The sequence below is a fragment of the Giraffa tippelskirchi genome, chromosome X (assembly GCF_054371585.1).
Source record: "Giraffa tippelskirchi isolate mGirTip1 chromosome X, T2T-mGirTip1v1.2.pri, whole genome shotgun sequence".
In the NCBI taxonomy this organism is placed as follows: Eukaryota; Metazoa; Chordata; class Mammalia; order Artiodactyla; family Giraffidae; genus Giraffa; species Giraffa tippelskirchi.
In genome coordinates, this window is record NC_137289.1 from 84,914,711 (window position 1) to 84,938,896 (window position 24,186).

General features: G+C 40.1%; 1 long non-coding RNA gene across 1 annotated transcript; it reads left to right on the forward strand.

The window, feature by feature from the left end:
• The first annotated feature begins 16,918 nt into the window (after positions 1–16,918).
• On the forward strand, positions 16,919–22,285 carry LOC145536832 (uncharacterized). Its single transcript, XR_014076039.1, has 3 exons — positions 16,919–19,663; positions 20,914–21,141; positions 21,553–22,285. It is a non-coding gene; the product is annotated as an uncharacterized LOC145536832 (long non-coding RNA).
• Positions 22,286–24,186: the final 1,901 nt, after the last annotated feature.

A 24,186-nucleotide genomic window follows, 5' to 3' on the forward strand; every position in this document is an offset into this window, starting at 1 on the left:
CATCAGCCCCCGTGTCTTTCTTCATTTCTCTCTCTCTCTCTCTCCCCACCCCCCTTTCAGGCTGTTTCCACAGAGCACAGGTGTTCGCTTCGTCTACTTACTTGCCTGGGCTTTCAAGACCTCCTCTAGAGGGCGCCCTGTGCCTACGTTGACAGTTCTAACTCTTGGTCTAGAGTTACATTGACATACTGTGTAAACCAGGGAATATCAGCCTCTTTTCTTCCTTCTTTCTTTCTTATCATCAACTCTGTACCACCAGGTTCCGGTTCATTAAAGGACCCCGACACCACGGGATAATATGAAGTATGCCAAACTATGCATAACAAGGATTCCAGGAAAAGAAAGAGAAATGGGGATAGAACATATATTTGAAGAAATTATGCCTGAAAACTTCCAAAACGTAAAGAAGGAAACAGAAATCCAGGTACAGGAAACACAGAGGATGCTTGTTTATCCCAAACAATATAAACCCAAGCAGATCTACACCAAGACATTTTAACTGAAATGGAAAAAGTTAAAGATGGGATTCTTAAGGAAGTAAGAGAAAAACAAAGTTAATTATAAACGAACCCCCATAAGGATATCAGCTGATCTCTCTACAGACATGTTGCAGGCCAAAAGGAAGTGGAAAGATATATTCAAAGTCCTGAAAGGGGAAAATCAACAACCTAGGATACTCTACCCACTTAGAATAGGAGAGAGGAAGAATTTCTCAGAAGCAAAAAATAAGAATACAGCAGTACTAAACCTATCCTAAAGGAAATACTGGAAGTTCTCTAAATAGAAAAAAAGTAAAAATCCATAGCAAAGAGAAAATCATAATTGGAAAATAAGTCAATACACAGATTTTAAAAAAAAGTGTAAAAGTGATAACCACAATGAACAGCAATATATATATATATGAACAGGAAGATGTAAAAGACATCAAAATCATGAAATTTGTAGGAAAATGTAGATTTTTTCTCCCCAAAATGTGTTTGCCCTATGTTACTACTAGTCTAAGGCAAGTAGATATACGAAGGAGTTTACATATTTGACAGATAACCACAAATCAAAAGCATACAATAGATTAAAAAAAAGAGAGAGAGAGAACATAAGTATAATATGAGAAAAACTCATCAAGCCACAAAAGGAAAAACAAAAAGGGACAAAGAAGAAATATACAGTCAATGAGAAAACAAGGTTTAAAATGGCAAGAAATACATAACTATCAATAATTACATCAAATGTCAAGAGGCTAAGTGCTCCAAAAGACACAAGAGTAGCAAATTGGGAAAAAGTGAGCCTATGACATGCAGCCTACAAGAGACCCACTGTAGGACAAAGGACACACACAGATTGAGGGTATAGAAAAATATTTTATGCAAATGGAAATGATAAAGCTGGTGTCACAATATCATATATCAGAGAAAATAGACTTTAAAACAAAGGCGTCAAGAAAGATGAAGGAGGACACTATATAATGATAAGATATTACGAGAATAGGATTTTATACTCGTCAACATATATACACCTAATATAGGAGCACCCAAATACATAACAGACCTAAAGGAAGAAATTGACAGGAATACAATAATAGTAGGAGACTTTAACACCCCACTCACATCAATGGAAAGATCTTCCAGACAGAATCAATAAGGCAACAAAGATATTAAATGATAAAATAAAGTGGACTTCATATTTTCAGGACATTACGTCCAAAAAGAAAAAAAAGAAAAACTAATACACATTGTTTTCAAGTGCACACGGAACATTCACTAGGATTGATCACTTACTATGGCACAAAAAAGCTTCAAAAAATTTAAGAGTATAGAAATTATTTCAAGCATCATTTCTGACCACAGTGGAATGCAACTAGAAATTAACCACAGAAAGTGAAATGAGAAAACATTATTATATGGAGACAAAACAGTTCAGTTCAGTTCAGTCGCTCAGTCGTGTCCGACTCTCTGCGACCCCATGAATTGCAGCATGCCAGGCCTCCCTGTCCATCACCAACTCCCGGAGTCCACCCAGACCCATGTCCATCGAGTCGGTTATGCCATCCAACCATCTCATCCTCTGTCGTCCCCTTCTCCTTCCGCCCCCAATCCTACCCAGCATTAGGGTCTTTTCCAATGAGTCAACACTTCACATGAGGTGGCCAAAGTATTGGAGTTTCAGCTTCAACATCAGACCTTCCAATGAACACCCAGGATTGATCTCTTTTAGGATGGACTGACTGGATCTCCTTGCAGTCCAAGGGACTCTCAAGAGTCTTCGCCAACACCACAGTTCAAAAGCATCAATTCTTCGGCGCTCAGCTTTCTTCACCGTCCAACTCTCACATCCATACATGACCACTGGAAAAACCATAGCCTTGACTAGACGTACTTTTGTTGGCAAAGTAATGTCTCTGCTTTTAAATATGCTATCTAGGGTGGCCATAATCTTCCTTCCAAGGAGTAAGCGTCTTTTAATTTCATGGCTGCAATCACCATCAGCAGTGATTTTGGAGCCCAAAAAAATAAAGTCTGACACTGTTTCCACTGTTTCCCCATCTATTTCCCATGAAGTGATGGGACCAGATGCCATGATCTTAGTTTTCTGAACGTTGAGCTTTAAGCCAACTTTTTCACTCTCCTCTTTCACCTTCATCAAGAGGCTCTTTAGTTCTTCACTTTCTGTCATAAGGGTGGTGTCATCCGCATATCTGAGGTTACTGATATTTCTCCCAGCAATCTTGATTCCAGCTTGTGTTTCTTCCAGCCCAGCGTTTCTCATGATGTACTCTGCATATAAGGTAAATAAGCAGGGTGACAATATCCAGCCTTGACGTACTCCTTTTCCTATTTGGAACCAGTCGGTTGTTCCATGTCCAGTTCTAACTGTTGCTTCCTGACCTGCATACAGGTTTCTCAAGAGGCAGGTCAGATGGTCTGGTATTCCCATCTCTTTCAGAATTTTCCACAGTTTATTGTGATCCACACAGTCAAAGGCTTTGGCATTATTAGGCTTTTCTGCTTTATTGACTAATAAAGCAGAAATAGATGTTTTTCTGGAACTCTCTTGCTTTTTCGATGATCCAGCGGATATTGGCAATTTGATCTCTGGTTCCTCTGCCTTTTCTAAAACCAGCTTGAACATCCGGAAGTTCTCGGTTCACGTATTGCTGAAGCCTGGCTTGGAGAATTTTGAGCATTACTTTACTAGCATGTGAGATGAGTGCAATTGTGTGGTAGTTTGAGCATTCTTTGGCATTGCCTTTCTTTGGGATTGGAACGAAAACTGACCTTTTCCAGTCCTGTGGCCACTGCTGAGTTTTCCAGAGTTGCTGGCATATCGAGTGCAGCACTTTCACAGCATCGTCTTTCAGGATTTGAAATAGCTCAACTGGAATTCCATCACCTCCACTAGCTTTCTTCGTAGTGATGCTTTCTAAGGCCCACTTGACTTCACATTCCAGGATGTCTGGCTCTAGGTGAGTGATCACACCATCGTGATTATCTGGGTCGTGAAGATCTTTTTTGTACAGTTCTTCTGTGTATTCTTGCCACCTCTTCTTAATATCTTCTGCTTCTCTTAGGTCCATACCATTTCTGTCCTTTATCGAGCCTATCTTTGCATGAAATGTTCCTTTGGTATCTCTAATTTTCTTGAAGAGATCTCTAGTCTTTCCCAATCTGTTGTTTTCCTCTATTTCTTTGCATTGATCGCTGAGGAAGGCTTTCTTATCTCTCCTTGCTATTCTTTGGAACTCTGCATTCAGATGGGAATATCTTTCCTTTTCTCCTTTGCTTTTTGCTTCTCTTCTCTTCCCAGCTATGTGTAAGGCCTCCTCAGACAGCCATTTTGCTTTTTTGCATTTCTTTTCCATGGGGATGGTCTTGATCCCTGTCTCCTGTACAATGTCATGAACCTCTGTCCATAGTTCATCAGGCACTCTATCAGATCTAGTCCCTTAAATCTATTTGTCACTTCTACTGTATACTCATAAGGGATTTGATCTACGTCATACCTGAATGGACTAGCGGTTTTCCCTACTTTCTTCAATTTAAGTCTGAATTTGGCAATAAGCAGTTCATGATCTGAGTTGAAATCATTAGTTCCTCTCAATTAAGAGCAAGAAGATATACCATAGACAGCTAGTTCACCAGAGAGAACTAGGAAAGATATACCTAAGAAGAGAGAGGCCTCCTTGAAGTAGAACAACCCCCAAAGACAGCCTTCAACAACTATCATTTTATGAATTTAACTGTATTAAATTAATGAGAAATTTATTCCTCAAAGCATTGTTTAAAACATTATGACAATCATCTGGTAATTAGTGGCACCTAATAGGTGATGCATAATAATATATAAATCAGTTTAAAAGAGAGTTAAGAGGAAGAGATAATCAAAGAGAGCACTGCTAAAATTTCTGATCCCAATGTGACTATGCATATACTTTAAACTTTACCCTCTGAGGAGCAACATCAGAAGCTTCACAATTTAAGGAAATAGACTTCTTTAAAATAGCCCATAAAAAAAAAAGAACAACAACAAGAAAACAACAATAAAAAAGTCTTGGAGAGGGTTAGAGGTTAGAAGCCAGTAACTGACATATTCCTTAAAATGTCTAGTTTTTCAAAAATAAAAAATTATGAGACATCAAAAAAAAAAAAAAACCACCATGTGACTCATAAACAGGAAATAAAGTAGATAACAAAAACTGCATGTGAGCAGGACTAGATGTCATATTTGACATCAGAGACTTCAAAGTAACCATTAGTTCAAAGAAATTTTGTTCAAAGAATTAAAGGAAATGGCAGAAGAGCAAGATGGCAGCATAGGAAGACTCTGAGCTCACCTCCTCTCATGAAACACCAAATCTATGCCTACATATAGAACAATTCCTCCTGAAGAAGCCCTGAGGGCTGATTAAACAGGTATTTCACATAGAAGGACCATACAGAAATGAGTAGGAAAGACAGAGATATGGTATCCATGAGAACCCTACCCACCCTTCAGGGTGAGCTAGAGTAGGGAGGGATATAGCTGACTAGCCTGAGCATACACCTGTGTTAGGACACACAAACACACACACACACAACACCAAAACAAACAACCAAAAATAAAAAAATATAAAAGTTTATAGGGAACCTAGACTATACAGGAAAAAAATCCGTTTACTATTTTAGAGATTCTGTCAAATGGGCAAGGAACTGTTGGAGCCCTCTCTGAGGTCAAAGGCACTGGTCTGTGCCATTGTTGAGTCCCCCTGAACTACTCCCAGCCCACAGTGGCTCTAGCTCTAGCCCCAGCTATCCAACCAAGGTGACCTCTGGCTCAGTGCTCCCTAGGGACTTCCCCAGCCAGGGCTGCTCTAGCTGCAGCTGACCTGCCAAAGTCACTAGACACAAGGAGTATATACATGGGACACTCAAACACAGGGCCACTTCTGCAAAACCCGGAGAGTTAGAGGTTTCACATAATTTATAGAAGCAGAAACAAAACTCAAACAAAATGAAGAGACAAAAGAAAATGTTTCAAGTGAAAGAACAGAATAAAACCCCAGAAGAAAATCCCAAAGAAACGGTGATAAGTAATTTACCTGATATAGAGTTCAAGGAAATGATTATAAAGATGCTCACCAAACTTGGGAAAAGAATGGGGGAAATCAACGAAAAAAATGCAACAAATATTTAGAAAATATAGAAAAGAACCAATCAGAAATGTAAACACAATAACTGATATAAAAATATACTGAATAGAATAAACAGCAGATTAGATGGTGCAGAATAATGGAGTAGTGATCTGGAAGATAGAATAGTGGAATTCACACAGTCAGAACAGCAAAAAGAAGAAATCTTAAAAATGAGACGAGTTTAAAGGACCTCTTGGATAACGTCAGACATACTAGCATGAATATTATAGGGGTTGTGGAAGGAGAAAAGAGAAAGGGAAAAAAAAAAACTATTAGATAAATAATGGCTGAAAACGTCCCTAACCTGGGGAAAGAAACACATCCAGGTACAGGAAGAACAGACAATCACAAGAAAGATGAACCCAAAGAGATTCACACCAAGATATGTTATAATTAAAATGGCAAAAGTTAATGGGAAAATCTTAAGAGAAGCAAGAGAAAAACAACTAATCACATACAAGAGAAATGCCATAAGATTATCAGCTGATTTCTTAGCTGAAACTTTACAGGCCATAACAGGGTAACAGGATATACAATGATGAAAGGAAAAAACTCACTATCCAGCAAGCTTATCATTCATAACTGAAGGACAGATAGTTTCCCAGACAAGCAAAACATAAAGGTGTTCATTACCACTAAACTGGCCTTACAAAAAATGTTAAAGGGTCATCTTTGGCAGAAAAAGGCCACAACTAGAAAAAAGAAAGAATATGAAAGAAAAATTTCACTGGTAAAGGCAAATATATAAACAAATATTTAAATTTCTGATGATTTACTTAACAATAAGTAGTTAAGAGATACACAAAATAAAGACTGGTAAAAATATGACACCAAAAACATAAACAGTGTGTGTGTGTTGGGGGGAGGAGAAGTGTAGTGTTTTTAGAATACTTTTAACTTAAGTGATTATCAGATTAAATACACAGATATATGTAAAGGTCATTATATATAAACCTTATGATAACCACAAACTAAAAACCTACAGTGAATAACACAAAAAATAATGAGAAAAGAATCCAAATATAACACTAAGGACTCCATCAAAGTAGAAGGAAAGAAACTGACAAAAAAGATAAGAACAGAAAACAACAAAAAACACCATGAAAAGAATTAACAAAATGGCAATAAGTGCATATTTATTAATTATCACTTTATCTAATTTATTTATTTATTGGGCCACATCATGTAGCACGTGGAACTTTCCCAATCAAGGATCAAAACCCTGTCCCCTGCATTAGAGGGGCAGTATCTTAACCACTGGACCACCAGAGAAGTCAGTTATCACTGTAAGTGTCAATGGACTAACCGCCCTAATCAAAACATATAAGGTGGATGACTAGGTAAGTAAAAAAACAGAAAACAGAAACCAAGACCCATCTACATGCAGCCTATAAGAGGCACAACTTATATCTAAAGACATGCATAGATTGAAAGTGAAGGGATGGAAGAAAGGTTCCATGTAAATGGAAAACAAAAGAAAGCTGGGGTAGCAATACTCTGTATCACACAAAATAGACTTTAAAACAAAGACTGTAATAAAATACAAGGAAGAACATTACAGAATGAAAAAGGGGTCAATCCAAGAAGAGGACACAAGATTTGTAAACATTTATGCACCTAATATAGGAGCACCTAAATAGATAAAACAAATATTAACAGAAATAAAGGGAGCAATAGACAGCTATACAATAATAGCAGGGGATGTTAATACCCCACTTACATCAATGAATAGGTCACCCAGGAAGAAAATAAATAAGGAAACATGGCCTTAAAAAACACATTAGACTATATAGACTTAATAGATATATATAGAAAACTCCATCCAAAAGCAGCAGAACACACTTTTCAAGTGCACAAGGAATACTCTCCAAGATAGACTGCATGGTTAGACTACAAAACAAGTCTCAATAAATATAAAAAGTTTGAAATCAAGTCAAGCATCTTTTCCAACCACAATGGCATGAAACTAGAACTCAGTTGCAAGAAGGAAACTAGAAAATACACAAACGTGGAGACTAAGCAACATACTACTAAACAATCACTCAATCAATGAAGAAATCAAAGAGGAAATAAAAAATTACCTTGAGACAAATGAATATGGAAACATAACTTTCCAAAACCCATGAGATGAGGCAAAAGTGATTCTATGAGGGCAGTTCATAGTGATATAGGCACACCTCAAATAATAAGAAAAATCTGAAGCAAAAACTCTAAATGTATACTTAAAGAAACTAGAAAAAATAAACCAACCCCAAGGTTAGTGGAATAAAGCAAATCATAAAGATCAGAGCAGAAATAAATGAAATGGATAAAAAACCCACAATAGAACAGATAAATGAAATTAAAAGTTAGTTCTTTGAAAAGATGAAATTGATGGAACATTAGCTGGACTCACCAGAAAAAAAATAGTGTCCAAATAAATCAGAAATGAAAGAGGAGAAATTACAATACCACAGAAATACAAAGGATAACAGAATGCTATAAATAATTATATATCAACAAATTAGACAGCCTAGGAGAAATGGATAAACTCCTAGAAACATATAGTCTTTCAATAATGAATCAGAAATAAATAGAAAATGAATAAACTGGTTACCAGTAAAGAAATTGAATTGGTAATGGAAAAAGTCCCCTGAAACAAAAATCCAGGTCCAAATGGCTTCCCAGGTCAATTCTGTCAAACACAGTTGATGTACAATATTATATAAATTTCAAGTGTAGAATATAGTGATTCACACTTTTTAAAGGTTACACTACATTTATACTTATTATAAAATATTGGCTATATTCTCTGTTGTACAATATATCCTTGTAGCTTATATTTTATATTCATAGTAGTTTTTAACCTCAATTCCCTATCCCAAATTTGCTCCCCCCCTTTCCATCTCCCCACTGGTAATACTACTTCATTCTCTGTTTCTGTAAGTCTGCTCCTTTTTTGTTATTTTCACTAATTTGTTGTATTCTTTTTGATTTCATATAGAAGTGATATCATACAGTATTTGTCTTTCTCTGTCTAATTTGTTTCACTTAGTGTAATACCATCCAAGTCCATCCATGTTGTTGTAAATGGCAAAATATTTTATGGCTGAGCTGTACTCCTGTGTGTGTGTGTGTGTGTGTGTGTGTGTGTGTGTGTGTGTGTGTGTGTGTGTGTGTGTGTGTGTGTGTGTGTGTATGGTTTCCCTGGTGGCTTAGATGGTAAAGAGTCTGTCTGCAATGCAGGAGGCCTGGATTCAATCTCTGGGTCAGGAAGATCCACTGGAGAAAGGAATGGCTACCCATTCCAGTATTCTTGCCTGGCAAAATCCATGGACAGAGGAGCCTGGTAGGCTACATTACATGGGGGTCACAAAGAGCCAGACATGACTGAGCGACTAACACTTTCACTTTATATATAGAGAGAGAGTGCCTGAAGAACTATGGAAGGAGGTTCGTGACACTGAACAGGAGACAGGAATCAAGACCATCCTCAAGAAAAATAAACGCAAAAAGGCAAAATAGTTGTCTGAAGAGGCCTAACAAATAGCTGAGAAAAGAAGAGAAGCTAAAGACAAAGGAGAAAAGGAAAGATATACCCATCTGAATGCAGAGTTCCAAAGAATAGCAAGGAGAGATAAGAAAGCCTTCCTCAATGAGCAATGCAAAGAAATAGAGGAAAACAACAGAATGGGAAAAACTGCAGATCTCAAGAAAATTAGAGATACCAAGGGAACATTTCATGCAAAGATGGTCACAATAAAGGACAGAAATGGTATGGACCTAACAGAAGCAGAATATATTAAGAAGAGGTGGCAAGAAAACACAGAAGAACTATACAAAAAAGATCTTAATGACCCAGACAATCATGATGGTGTGATCACTCACCTAGAGCCAGACATCCTGGAATGCGAAGTCAAGTCGGCCTTAGGAAGCATCACTAAATACAAAGCAAGTGGAGGTAATAGAATTCCAGCTGAGCCATTTCAAATCATAAAAGATGATGATGTGAAAGTGCTGCACTTAATATGCCAGTGAATTGGAAAACTCAGCAGTGGCCACAGGACTGGAAAAGATCAGTTTTCATTCCAATCCCAAAGAAAGCCAATGCCAAAGAATGTTCAAACACAATTGCACTCATTTCACATACTAGCAAAGTAATGCTCAAAATTCTCCAAGCTAGGTTTCAACAGTATGTGAACCGAAAACTTCCAGATGCACAAGCTGGATTGAGAAAAGGCAGAGGAACCAGAGATCAAATTACCAGCATCCGTTGGATCATAGAAAAAGCAAGAGAATTTCAGAAAAACATCTACTTCTGCTTTATTGACTATGCCAAAGCCTTTGATTTTGTGGATCACAGCAAACTGTGGAAAATTCTTAGAGATGGGAATACTACTAGGCCACCTTACCTGCCTCCTGAGAAATCTGTATGGAGGTCAAGAAGCAACAGTTAGAACTAGACATGGAACAACAGAGTAGTTCCAAACTTGGAAAGGAGTATGTCAAGGCTGTATATTGTGACCTGCTTATTTAACTTATATTTCATGCAAGATGCCAGGCTGGATGAAACACAAGCTGGAATTAAGATTCCCGGGAGAAATATCAATAACCTCAGATATGCAGATGACTTCACCCTTATGGCAGAAAGTGAAGAGGAACTTAAGAGCCTCTGGATAAAAGTGAAAGAGGAGAGTGAAAAGACTGGCTTAATAATACTCAACATTCAAAAACCTAAGATCATGGCATCTGGTCCCATCACTTCATGGCAAATAGATGGGGGAAACAATGGAAACAGTGACAGACTTTATTTTCTTGAGCTCCAAAATCACTGCATATGGTGACTGCAGCCATGAAATTAAAAGACGCTTTATCCTTGGAAATAAAGCTATGACCAACCTAGACAGCATATTAAAAAGCAGAGACATTACTTTGCTGATAAAGGTCCGTATAGTCAAAGTTATGGTCTTCCCAGTGGTCACCAACAGTTGTGAGAGCTGGACCGTAAAGAAGGCGGAGCACCCAAGAATCAATGCCTTTGAACTGTGGTGCTAGAAAAGACTCTTGAGAGTCCCTTGGACTGTGAGGAGATCAAACCAGTCAATCTTAAAGGAAATCAGTCCTGAATATTCATTGGAAGAATTGATGCTGAAGCTGAAGCTCCAATACTTTGGCCACTTGATGCAAAGAACTGACTCATTGGAAAAGACCCTGATGCTGGGAAAGATTGAAGGCAGGAGGAGAAGGGGACGACAGAGGATGAGATGGTTGGATGGCATCACCAACTAGATGCACATGAGTTTAAGCAAGATCCGGGAGTTGGTGATGGACAGGGAAGGCTGGCGTGCTGCAGTCCATTGGGTCACAAAGAGACACAACTGTGTGACTGAACTGGACTGAGCGACTGAATGGAACTGAACTGATATATCTATATATATGAATATATAGATATAGATAGATAGGTGATATAGATAGATAGATAGATTGATAGATATATACATACCAAACTTCTTTATCCATTCATCTCTTGATGGAAACTTAGCTTGCTTCTGTATCTTGACAAGTGTAAATAATTCTGCTATGAATTTGAGGTGCGTGTATCTGTTGTAACAGTTGTAACATCTCTTCTTTCCTTTCTTCTTTCATTTCATTAATTGCTCTCTCTTCTTGGTGAGTATACCTAAAGTTTTGTCAATTTTGTTATTTTTCATGTAACCAGCTCCTTCATTGATCTTTTCTGTTATCTTTTTTAGTCTCTATTTCATTTATTTCTTCTCTAATCTTTCTTATTTCCTTCTCATACTAACTTTGGGCTTCATTGGACCTTCTTTTTCTAGTTTCCTGGGGTGCAAGGTTGTTGAGTCTTGTTTCTTGAAGTAGGCATTTATTGCTATGGACTCCCCTCTTACATATACTTTTGCAGCATCCCATCAATTTTGGTATGTTTCACTTCCATTTTCATTTATCTTAGGTATTTTAAATTTCTCTTTTGACTTTTTCTTTGACCTACTTCAATAGCAAAGGGGACGACAGAGGATGAGATGGTTGGATGGCATCACCGACTCAATGGACATGGGTTTGGGTGGACTCCAGGAGTTGGTGATGGACAGGGAGGCCTGGCGTGCTGCAGTTCATGGGGTCGCAGAGTCACACGCGACTGAGCGACTGAACTGACTGACTGACTGACTTAAATAGCATGCTGTTTTATCTCCATACATTTGTGAATTTTCCAGTTTTCTTCATATAATTAATTTCTAGATTATACAATTGTGGTCAGAAAATATTTTTGACATAATTTCAAGTTTGTGACCTAATATATGATCTATCTTGGGCAATGTTCCATGTGCACTTGAGAAGAATGTGCATTCTGTTGCTTTTAGGTGGAACGTTCTGAAAATATCTAACTCCATCAGGTTTGAAATATCACTTAAGGCCAGTGTTTCCTGATTGATTTTCCATGTGGATGATCTACATGTTGATGTAAGTGGGCCATTAACATCTCCTACTGTAGTTGTATTGCAATCTATTTCTCTCTTTAGGTCTGTTAATATTTGCTTTATATATTTAGGTGCTTCCATATTGAGTACATAAATATTTACAATGTTATATCCTCTTGGTAGATTGATCCCTTTATAATTATGTAGTATCCTTCTTAGTCCCTCTTTTTTTTTTATTGTTCAGAAAGTCCCAATTTTATTTGTTAATCTCTTATTACAATCTTTGTTTTAAAGCCTACTTTGACTGATATAAGTAAAACGACCCTAGCTTTCTTTTGATTTCCATTCATGGGATACCTTTTTCCAACCCTTTACTTTCAGTCTTTTTCTGTCCTTTTGAAAGGTTGCTGCTGCAAGCCTTGTGTTATGCCAGGATTCATGACCTCTGGAGGAGAGGATTTCGATCCGGAGCCAGAGACCAGGCTTGACCTCTTGGAGATTTTTGTGTAACAGAATTTTATTAAAGTATAAGAGAGAGAAAGCTTCTGACATAGACATCAGAAGGGGGCAGAAAGAATGCCCGCCTACTAGTTTTTAGCAAGGCATTTTCTGTCTGTTAGCGAGCTTCTAATCAGATGAAAGAAATATGTCAAGGCTGAAGGAGTTTCACCAGGCCCCTATTCCACAATATGCATTTTTGAGATAGGATGGCACGAGGTGTGTCATCTCTGGCCATAAAACAATTGACATGAATACTGGTTGAGTGGTTGAACCATTATCAGCCCAAGGTTTGAGAAAAGAAAAAAAAAAGGGTTAGTCTTAGGCAGAACCGGTTTTGTCAACAGAGAAAGGAACAAAAAAAAAAAAAACACCTGCCATTTGCAGTTTATTTCCTCCTGCCGCTTGGGGACCTCTGACCTTCCTACCTGTTACCCTCTCACTTTTATCTAAAGTGCATTTCTTGTAGGAAGCATATAGATGAGTCTTTTTCTTAATCTATCCAGTCTCTCTAGGTCCTTTGATTGAAGAATTTAGTCCACTTGCATTTAACTTATTATGCAATTATTATGCAATTAATTTATTAAAGTATGCACTTATTGCCATTTTGTTCACTGTTTTATATACATATATATAACAACTTAGTTTGATTCCATTCTAAACTCAACATGTTTACTCTCTTCCCCACATTTTATGTTGTTGACATCATATTTTACATCTTTTTTATTTGTAGTTATAGTTAACTACAACTTTAACTATTATAGTTATAGCTATTTTTACTACTTTTGTCTTTTAACTTTAATCCTATCTTTATAAGTGATTAATACACTACCCTGACTATATAAAGAGTATACTTACTGGTAAACCTGCTGTACATCCATCTTAACTTTAAGACTTTTACATGTGAATTCATTGAATATATTGTGTTTTATGCAGATGATATATTGACTCATTCTGCAGTTTTCCTTCTTTGCTTAGCTATATTTTTGAGATCTATGCATGTTGCTAAATGTAGAAGCAGTTCATCCTTTGTAATTGTTAGGTAGATTGCCATTATTTGACTCTACCACATTTTATTTACCCATGTCTCATGTGATAGGGAGAAGGCAATGGCACCCCACTCCAGTACTCTTGCCTGGAAAATCCCATGGACAGAAGAGCCTGGTAGGCTGCAGTCCATGGGGTCGCGAAGAGTCAGACACGACTGAGCGACTTCACTTTCACTTTTCACTTTCATGCATTGGAGAAGGAAATGGCAACCCACTCCAGTGTTCTTGCCTGGAGAATCCCAGGGACAGCGGAGCCTGGTGGGCTTCCGTCTATGGGGTCGCACAGAGTCGGACACGACTGAAGCGACGCAGCAGCAGCAGCAGCAGCAGCAAACCTTTACCTACATTTACCAGTTGGATTTATACTTTCACATGTTTTCTTGTTATTAGTTAGCACCCTTTCTATTCAGTTTAAAGGAATCCATTTAATATTTCTTGTAAGCCTGGTTTAGTTGTAATGAATCCCTTTAGCTTTTGTTTGTCTGGAAAATTCTATCTCTTTGTCAATTCTGAGTGATAACTTTGTGGAATAGATTTTTGGTTGGAAGTTTTTTCTTTCAGCATTTTGAATATATTGTCTCACTCCCTTCTGACCTGCAAAATTTGTGCTGAAAAACCTGCTAATAGTCTCAGGGAGGTCCCCTTGTATGTAACAGGTTGCTTTTCTCTTGTTTCTATAACATTCTCCCCTTGCCTTTAACTTCCGTCATTTTAGTTTGGTGGGCATTTCTCATTTTCCTTTACTTGCTGAGTATTTCTCTGCCCTTTCATCTTGTTTAGATTGCTGTGTTAGGCGTGGCCTTTCTGTATTCTGGTAGTTTGAAGTTCCTCTTTATTGTGGAGGTTCCTCACTGTGGGTGGGGTTGGACGGGTGGCTTGTCAAGGCTTCCTAGTTGGGGGAGCTTGTGTCGGTGTTCTGGTGGGTGGAGCTGGATTTCTTCTCTCTAGAGTGCAATGGAGTGTCCAGTATTAAGTTTTGAGATGTCTATGGATTTGGCGTGCCTCTGGGCAGCCTGTATATGGATGCTCAGGGCTATGTTCCTGCGTTGCTGGAGAATTTGTGTGGTATGTCTTGCTCTGGAACTTATTGGCTCTTGGGTGGAGCTTGGTTTCAGTGTATATGTGGAGGCTATTGGATGATCTCTTATTAATTAATGTTTCCCCTGGCTTTCAGTCTTATTCTTGCAGTAGCCTCAAGACTTCTCCATCCATACAGCATCAATCAATAATATAACTTTTAGGTTAATGGTGAAAAGATTCTCCACAGTGAGGGATACCCGGAAAGGTTCACTGAGTTACATGGAGAGATGAAGTGGGGGGGGGGGGTTGAGGTGACCAGGAGGGGAAGAGGGGGACTCAAACGTGGAGAGAACAGTGTAGCCAGTAAGCACTTCCCTCTGTGCTCTCCACAGTCTGGAACCCTCAGAGTGGTTCACAGAGATACATAGAGAGGGGGGAGGAAGGTAATAGAGGTGAGCATGAGTAGAAAGGGAGGAATCAAGAGGGGAGACAGAGATCTGGGCAGTATTCTGTTCCCGAAGTGTTCTCCGGTACCCAGAACACCCTCAGAGATTCACAGAATTGGGTTGAGAAGAGAAGGAGGAGGGTGGGAGATAGAGGTTCCCTGGGGGAGAAGAAAGAGCGTCAATAGGGGGAGAGAGTAATCAAGCCAGTAACCACACTCCTGAGTAAAAATGGGTCCTAAAGATTGGGTTCTTCACCATACACAAAAATAAACTCAAAATGGATTAAAGATCTAAACGTAAGACCAGAAACTATAAAACTCCTAGAGGAAAACATAGGCAAAACACTCTCCGACATAAATCATAGCAGGATCCTCCATGACCCACCTCCCAGAATATTGGAAATAAAAGCAAAAATAAACAAATGGGACCTAATTAAAATTAAAAGCTTTTGCACAACAAAGGAAACTATAAGCAAGGTGAAAAGACAGCCTTAAGAATGGGAGAAAATAATAGCAAACGAAGCAACAGACAAACAATTAATCTCAAAAATATACAAGCAACCTCTGCAGCTGAATTCCAGAAAAATAAACGACCCAATCAAAAAATGGGCCAAAGAACTAAACAGACATTTCTCCAAAGAAGACATACAGATGGCTAACAAACACATGAAAAGATGCTCAACATCACTCATTATTAGAGAAATGCAAATCAAAACCACAATGAGGTATCATTTCACACCAGTCAGAATGGCTGCTATCCAAAAGTCTCCAAGCAATAAATGCTGGAGAGGGTGTGGAGAAAAGGGAACCCTCTTACACTGTTGGTGGGAATGCAAACTAGTATAGCCACTATGGAGAACAGTGTGGAGATTCCTTAAAAAACTGGGAATAGAACTGCCATATGACCCAGCAATCCCACTGCTGGGCATACACACCGAAGAAACCAGAATTGAAAGAGACGCGTGTACCCCAATGTTCATCGCAGCACTGTTTACAATAGCCAGGACATGGAAGCAACCTAGATGTCCATCAGCAGACGAATGGATAAGGAAGCTGTGGTACATATACACAATGGAATATTACTCAGCCATTAAAAAAATACATTTGAATCGGTTCTACTGAGATGGATGAAACTGGAGCCCATTATACAGAGTGAAGTAAGCCAGAAAGAAAAACACCAATACAGTATACTAATGCATATATATGGAATTTGAAAGATGGTAATGATAACCCTATATGCGAGACAGAATAAGAGACACAGATGCATAGAACAATTTTATGGACTCTGAGGGAGAAGGTGAGGGTGGGACGTTCTGGGAGAATAGCATCGAAACATGTATATTATCATATGTGAAACAGAACACCATTCCAGGATCGATGCATGAGACAAAGGCTCAGGGCCGGGGCAATGGGATGACCCAGAGGGATGGGATGGGGAGGGAGGTGGGTGAGGGGTCCAGGAGGGGGAATACATGTAAACCCATGGCTGATTCATGTCAATGTATGGCAAAAACTATTACAATATTGTAAAGTAATTAGCCCCCAACTAAAATAAATAAATTTATAAAAACAAAAAGATTGGGTTCTTAAATGTACAAAATTGATATCAAATATGTAAAACAAACATTAAAAATCTAGAGTAGAGGTTAGACTCTTATAAAACTTACAATATAAAAAAAAGAAAAAAGGAAACAGTGTAAAAAGAAAAAAAACAGTAAAACAGTAAAAAAAGAAACAGTAAAAAAAGGAAAACAGGGAAAAAAACAGTAAAAAAAGAACACAAAAGGTATAAGATATATGTATGCAGTTTGCTTTAAAAATAGGGTTTTTTTTTTTTTGCAAGGTAATAGTGGGTTATGAAAATGAAAGTTAAAGGTGTAATAGAGGACTTAAAGAAAAAAGAAAGAAGAGAAAAAAATTGAAAAAAAAAAAGATAATAGTAAAAATATATATCCCGGACTTTCTCTGGAGCTGTTGTGAGCAGTGTGGGGTCTGTTCAGTTTCAGATAGATCCTTGTTCCTGCTTATACTTTTCAAGATCTATAGGCCCCTTTCAATGCAGTCGGTATTAACTACAGGGATTTTAATCTGTTGGCCTGTCACTTCCAACGCGCTTCCCTCTGTTTATTTGGCTTCTGTTTGGAGGTCTCTTCAGTATCTAATTTCCACCCTGCAACAAAGGGGCGGATGTGGTCTCTTTAGGTTCGCTTGTTCAGTCGTGCTGTGGGGAGGGAGGAACACTGCAAACCTATATCACTGGCGTGTGTGTGGCGAGCTCGCAGTGTCTCGGCCGCACTGGGTTCACCCCCGCTCACGGCGTGTGTGCTTTCCCCGTCTACCCTGCTCAGGCTTCAGGTTACTCGGCCGGGGAGTGGGCCCTGAGATGCGTGCACTTCCCAGGTCTAAGCCGCTCAGGTTCAGGCTCCCGGTTACTCCACAAAGGCGCAGACTCGGTTGCGCCCGCGGTTTGTGCCGTTCCCGGTCGGAGCTGTTCAGGCGGCCAGGAGTTTGGCGAGCGCACTCTCCCCTGTTGGGGCGGTGCGGCTTATCACCTCCCTGGTCCCCACCTCGGTTTACGGTCGCGCCCGGTTCCGGTGTGCTTTGTGTCGGTTCTGGGGAGCTGGTCTCTGGCTGCGACCCTCCCGGCGGCACCCTCCGGGATCTCAAGCAGTCTTTGCTTAGAAACTGGGAGCCTGTTTGCAGTTTGGTAGGGGGTGCCCTCTTTGGGGCCGAGTTTGCCCCTTTCCAGCTCTGGCTGGCCCCGCCTGCCTGCTGTGTCCGGCGAGGGGGATGGGGCAGTCCGCAGCCGGCTAGCTCTCCTCTGGTATCGCTCAGTCCTTTGTTCTGTGAGCGGGCCGGCAGTGCCTTAGAGTTGGGCTTTTCGCGGGATAGTTCTCTCTCTCTGGCTGTCCCACAGTTTAGGTTACTATCTCACGTTAGCTCCCTCAGATTGCCCTCAGGGCATTCGGCCCGGTCCTTACCCTAGGCAGTGCCGCCCGCTCCTCTCTGTTCAGCCCCCACTTGCTGGTGGCCGATGCGAGCGTCTGGGGTTCTTTGCTGGGAGTTGCCTTTAGGCACGTAATCTGTGGGTTTTATTTATTTTTTCCCCCAGCTATGTTGCCCTCCGAGATTCAAAATCTTCCCCCAAACCCGCCGGTGAGAGGGTTTCCTGGTGCTTGGAAATTTCTCCTCTTTTAGGACTCCCTCCCCGGGACGGGTCTCCGTCCCTAACTCTTTTGTCTTTTTATCTTTTATAATTTCTCCTACCTCCTTTTGAAGATAATGCGCTATCTTTGTGGATGGATGCCTGACGTCCTCTGCCAGCGTTCAGAAGTAGTTTTGTGAAGTTTGCTCAGCGTTCAGATGTTCTTTCGATAAATTTGTGGAGGAGAGAGTGGTCTCCCCGTCCTATTCCTCCGCCATCTTAGCCCCGCCTCCAACTTCTGTCATTTTAATTATAATGTGTCTTCATGTGGCTCTCTTTGGGTTCGTCTGGTAACTTTCTGGGCTTCCTGGATCTGGATTTCCATTCCTTTCTCAATTTAGGAAAGTTTTTAGCCACGATTTTTTCAAATAAGATTTCTGGCCTTTCTCTCTGTCTCTTCTCCTTCTGGGGCCCTATAATGTCGGCTTGTCTGCTTGATCTTGTTCTGTATGTCATTTAAGCTATCTTCACATTTAAATTATTTTAATATTTTGCTTCTTGCTGATCTTATTGGATGATGTGCCCTGCCTTGTTTCTGAATAGACTGATGCTTCTGCTTCATGTAGTCTTCTATAGGACCCCTCTAGTGTATTTTTCATTTCAGTTATTATATTCCTCAGTTCTGTGACTTTTATTTGGTACTTTCTTATATTTTCCACTTTTTTGTTGTTCTCAGTGTTCATCCATTCTTCTACCTAGTTCAGTAAACATTTTTATGACCATTACTTTGAACCATTTATCAGGTAAATTATATCTCTTTCATTATTTTTTCTGAAGTTTTATCTTGTACATTCATTTGGAACATATTTTTCTGTTTCTTAATTTTGCTTGACTATCTGTGTTGGTATCAATACAATATTTGAAACAATCGCCTCTCCCAGTCTTGGAGGAGTGGGCTTGTGTAAGAGATGAAACTTTTCATTCATTCCTGCCCCAGCCTTTTGTTATTTCTCAAACCTCTGTAATTATCCAAGCAGACTATTATATTTCTAGTATCTCCAAGTATATGAGAATGTGTGAATACTTGTTAGTGTCCCAAAGAAGGGATCTCAGCACCTAGATTCAGGGTGACTGAAAGCCAAACCCTCAAGCAGTAGCTTAACGCACTCCCAAGGGATTAGAAGCATTGGCCTCACTGGCCACCAAACCAGGCAATCAAGAGGTGTCTCCTGGGCAGCAGTCACAAGAATTCTGGCTCCAGAAGGGTGGATAAGCTCCTTTCTGAGAGATACCAGTGAACTGGAATAAGGCAAAGGGAGAATGCCATGATGTTATCTACAATCTACGTTCCTTGAGAGCAGCTCTGAAGACCACTAAATGTGCCCAACCCTGAAGCCTGAACCTCAGTCTGGAGCTCCAGGACAAGTAAGGTGGCCTCCTTCACAGAAAGACAGGGAGAGTATGAGTGCCTCATTCTGCTGTTCTGTGCAGTACCCTGCAGGTGCTAGCTTGCTAAGAACTGTCCCTTTGACTGATGTAGTCTTGTGGTACCCAGGAAGGCAAACTATTCTCGCCACTAGTGCCTCTAGGCATCAGCCACAAAGTCCTTGAACCAGACACATGTAAAACTCCCTTCCAAAAGACACTGGTTCTCTGGAACATGGCAGAGGTTAAGTATGAAGATAGTGCCTTCCCTCCCAGTTCTCTGGAAAGGTTTACAGTCAGCATCTAGATGCATGTTTAATTAGAACCCTGCTCCTCAGGCCACAGTTTTGATGATTAATTAGCAGGCCTCCTTCACAAAAAGATCAAGATTTTGGGTCTATTGTCTCTTGCTGTGACCTAAAGGTGGTAGTTATTTAGGAACTCTTTCTCCATTGGTAACAGTGGTAACAGTCCAGTAGGATCCATATTGTGCTTCCTTCTGGGTAGGAATATGAGCTTCCTTCTGGGTAACACAAATTATTACTGTCTCATGGGACCAGAAAAGATAGTTCCCTTGGTCTCTATAGCCAGACAATGAAGAGGCATTCCTTGAGTGTCAGCTGATCAAAATTGGGACATGACATGCATGTGAAGTCTCCTCTCTGGGAGATACTGGTGCTCTGAAGCATGATAAAGGGAGAGCACAAAGATGGTACCCAGCAGTCTCCATCCCAGGAGAGTTTTCTAGCAGGCTCCTAGATTTATGTATGAAATTAAATGCCTGCCCCTCAGGTCAAGGTTTTCATATAAGCAGGTGTAAGATAGCATTTAACAGGAGGCTACCTGTATGCTGCTTTCAGTCTTGCATAAATCCTTTGTCCCTCATAGCACCTGAAGGCAGGCGCTGGAGGAACCGCATGCGGTTCCTGGAATAAAAGGAATTTATGCATCTCATTCGTATAGAAAATAGCTTCTCCATACAGTGAATAGCAGCCATTTACAACTCTCTTCCCTTCTGATATGGAAAGTAACTTTTACAATCCCCTCCCTTGAAAATGATTCTAGCCTCCAGATTCCTGGATAACTTGTAAGATTTTTGATCCCTAGCTCTGCTAAAAAAGCTATCTTGTAAGACAGTACATATACACCCACAATATGTTGAATAAACGCCTTCGCTCCACCAGAGCACTGGTCCCCGTGTCTTTCCTCATTTCGTTCGCACACACTCTCTCTCTCCCTCTCCCTTTCAGGCTGCTTCCACGGAGCACAGGTGTCCGCCGTGTCTCGCCCAGGCGTTCAAGACCTCTTCGAGAGGGCACACTGAGCCTACGTAGATGGTGCTAGCTCTTTGTCCTAGAGTTATATTGACATACTGTGTAAACCAGGGAATATCAGCCTCTTTTCTTCCTTCTTTCACTTTCTTATTGGTCGACTCTGTACCCGCAAGTTCCGGTCCATTAAAGGACCACAACAAGCAGGTGAGTCTCTGTCACTTTATGCATTATTGGCTGCCTCTGAGTTGTACCCTGGGGCAGATAAATCAGAGCACCTGAGCACTTTAAGAGGTGTTTCTCAGATTGCTACTGTCTTGTGGGTCTCAGGATGTGAGCCCTGTTGGTTTTCAATTTTAGATGTTTGCGGGACTTGTCTCTCAAGCGCATATCTTAAAAGTTGGGATGTGTAATGTGGTGTCTGAACCCTTTGCTCTTCAGGGAGTAGCTCTGGGATTTGGGTTCCCTTCCACTTGTGGGTTGCTATGCCAAGGGTGGTGAGATTGCCACATCCTTTATGGTGAGATTGTCTCCCAGCCACTCCTACCTGTTTTGATATAGTTTTCTTCTCCTTTGCCCAATATATAGTCAACACGCAGCAAGACTTTGTCTTTTTAGAATGAAATTTTCCATATGTAGCTACAGACTCAGAGTGTGAGTGGGAAGAGAGTTCAGGATCTTCCTGTGTTGACATCCCGAATATTCATTGCAAGGACTGATGCTAAAGCTGAAACTCCAATACTTTGGCCACCTGATGCGAAGAACTGACTCATTGGAAAAGACCCTGATGCTTGGAAAGACTGAAGGCAGGAGAAGGGGACAACAGAGGATGAGATGGTTAGATGGCATCACCGACTCAATGGACATGAGTTTGAGCAAGCTCTGGCAGTTGGTGATGGACAGGAAAGCCTGGCGTGCTGCAGTCCATGGGGTCACAAAGAGTCAGACACGACTGAGTGACTCAACTGAACTGAACTGAAACTTGAATTCTTGCCATAAATTCTACTTGGCCATAATGAGATAGGCCTTATATATATATTGGATACACTGTACTAAATTTCTGTTGAAATTTGCATCTCTACTCATCATGGATATTGTCCTGTAGTTCTATAATTCTGTGGTGTGATAACAGAGCAATACCTCATGAAATGGATTGGTAACTGTTCCTACCTCACCTATTTTCTAATATTTGTGTAAGATTATTAATATTTCTTATTCAAATGTTTGATATGATTCACATCTGGACCTGAACTTTCATTTGTGGGAAGAATCTTTTACCAATTTAAATATGCTCATTGATATAAGTTGCATTTGTTTCCTATTGTTACTCTAAAAATTTACGACAAACCTAGTGTCCTTGTTGTTGTTCAGTTGCTAAATCGTGTCCAACTCTTTGAGACCTGGACTGCAGCATGCCAGGCTTCCCTGTCCTACACTATCTTCTAGAATTTGCTCAAACTCACATCCATTAAGCTGCTGATGCCATCCAACAATCTCATCCTCTGTCGCCCTCTTCCTGTCCTCAATCTTCTCAGCATCAGGATCTTCTCCATTGAGTCGGCTCTTCACATCAAGTGGCCAAAGTATTGGACCTTCAGCTTCAGCACCAGTCCTTCCAATGAATATTCAGGGTTGATTTCCTTTAGGAATGACTGGTTTGATCTCCTTGCTGTCCAAGTGTCTCTTAAGAGTCTTCTCCAGCACCACAATTTGAAAGCATCATTTCTTCAGTGCTCAGCCTTCTTTATGGTCCAACTTTCACACCCATACATGACTACTGGAAACACCATAGCTTTGACTATACAGATCTTTGTTGGCAAAGCGATGTCTCTTCTTTTTAATACACTGTGTATGATTGTCATAACTTCCCTTCAAAGCAGCAAGCATCTTTTAATTTCATGGCTGCAGTCACTGTATGCAGTGATTTTGGAGCCCAGGAAAATAAAATCTGTCACTGCTTCCATTTTGTCCCATCTATTTGCCATGAACTGATGGGACCAGATACCACGATACTAGTTTTGTGAATGTTGAGCTTCAAGCCAGCTTTTAAAATTTCCTTGTTCACCCTCATCAAGAGGCTTTTTAAGACACAGATATAAAGAACAGACTTTTGGACTCTGTGGGAGAAGGCGAGGGTGAGATGATTTGAGAGAATAGCATTGAAACGTGTATATTACCATATGTGAAACAGGCGACCAGTCCAAGTTCAATGCATTAAACAGGGCATTCAAAGCTGGTGCACTGGGGCAAACCATAGGGAAGGAATGGGGAGAGAGGTGGGAGGGGGGCTCAGGATGGGGGGGACACATATACACCCATGGCTGATTCATGTCAATATATGGCAATAACCACCACAATATTGTAAAATAATTAGCCTTCAATTAAAATAAATAAATTCATTTAGAAAAAGACACTCTTTAGTTGCTCTTCACTTTCTGCCATTACAGTGGTATCATCTACATATCTGAGGTTCTTGATATTTCTTTCAGCAAACTTGATTCCAGCTTGTGACTCATCCACCCTGGCATTTTAAATGATGTACTATGCATGTAAGTTAAATAAGCCAGGTGACAATGTACAGCCTTGTCATACTCCTTTCCCAATTTGGAACCAGTCAGTTTTTCCATGTCTGGTTCTATTGCTTCCTTGACCTGCATACAGATGTCTCAGGAGACAGATAAGGTGACCTGGTATTCCAATCTCTTTAAGAATTTTCCACAATTTGCTGTGATCCACACAAAGGCTTTAGTGTAGTCAACAAAGCAGAAGTACATGTTTTTCTGGAATTCCCTTACATTTTATCTGATCCAATGAATATTGGCAATTTGATCTCTGGTTCCTCTGCTTTTTCAAAATCCAGGTTGTACATCTGGATGTTCTTGTTTCACATACTGCTGAAGCCTAACTTGAAGGATTTTGCACATTACTTTGCTAGCATGGGAACTGAACACAATTGTACGGTAGTGTGAACATTCTTTGCCATTGCACTTTTGGGGGACTGGAAAGAAAACTGACCTTTTCCAGTACTGTGGCCACTGCTGAATCTTCCAAATTTGCTGACATATTGAGTGCCACAACAGATTGGGAAAGACTAGAGATCTCTTCAAGAAAATTAGAGATACCAAAGGAACATTTCATGCAAAGATAGGCTCGATGAAGGACAGAAATGGTATGGACCTAAGAGAAGCAGAAGATATTAAGAAGAGGTGGCAAGAATACACAGAAGAACTGTACAAAAAAGATCTTCACGAC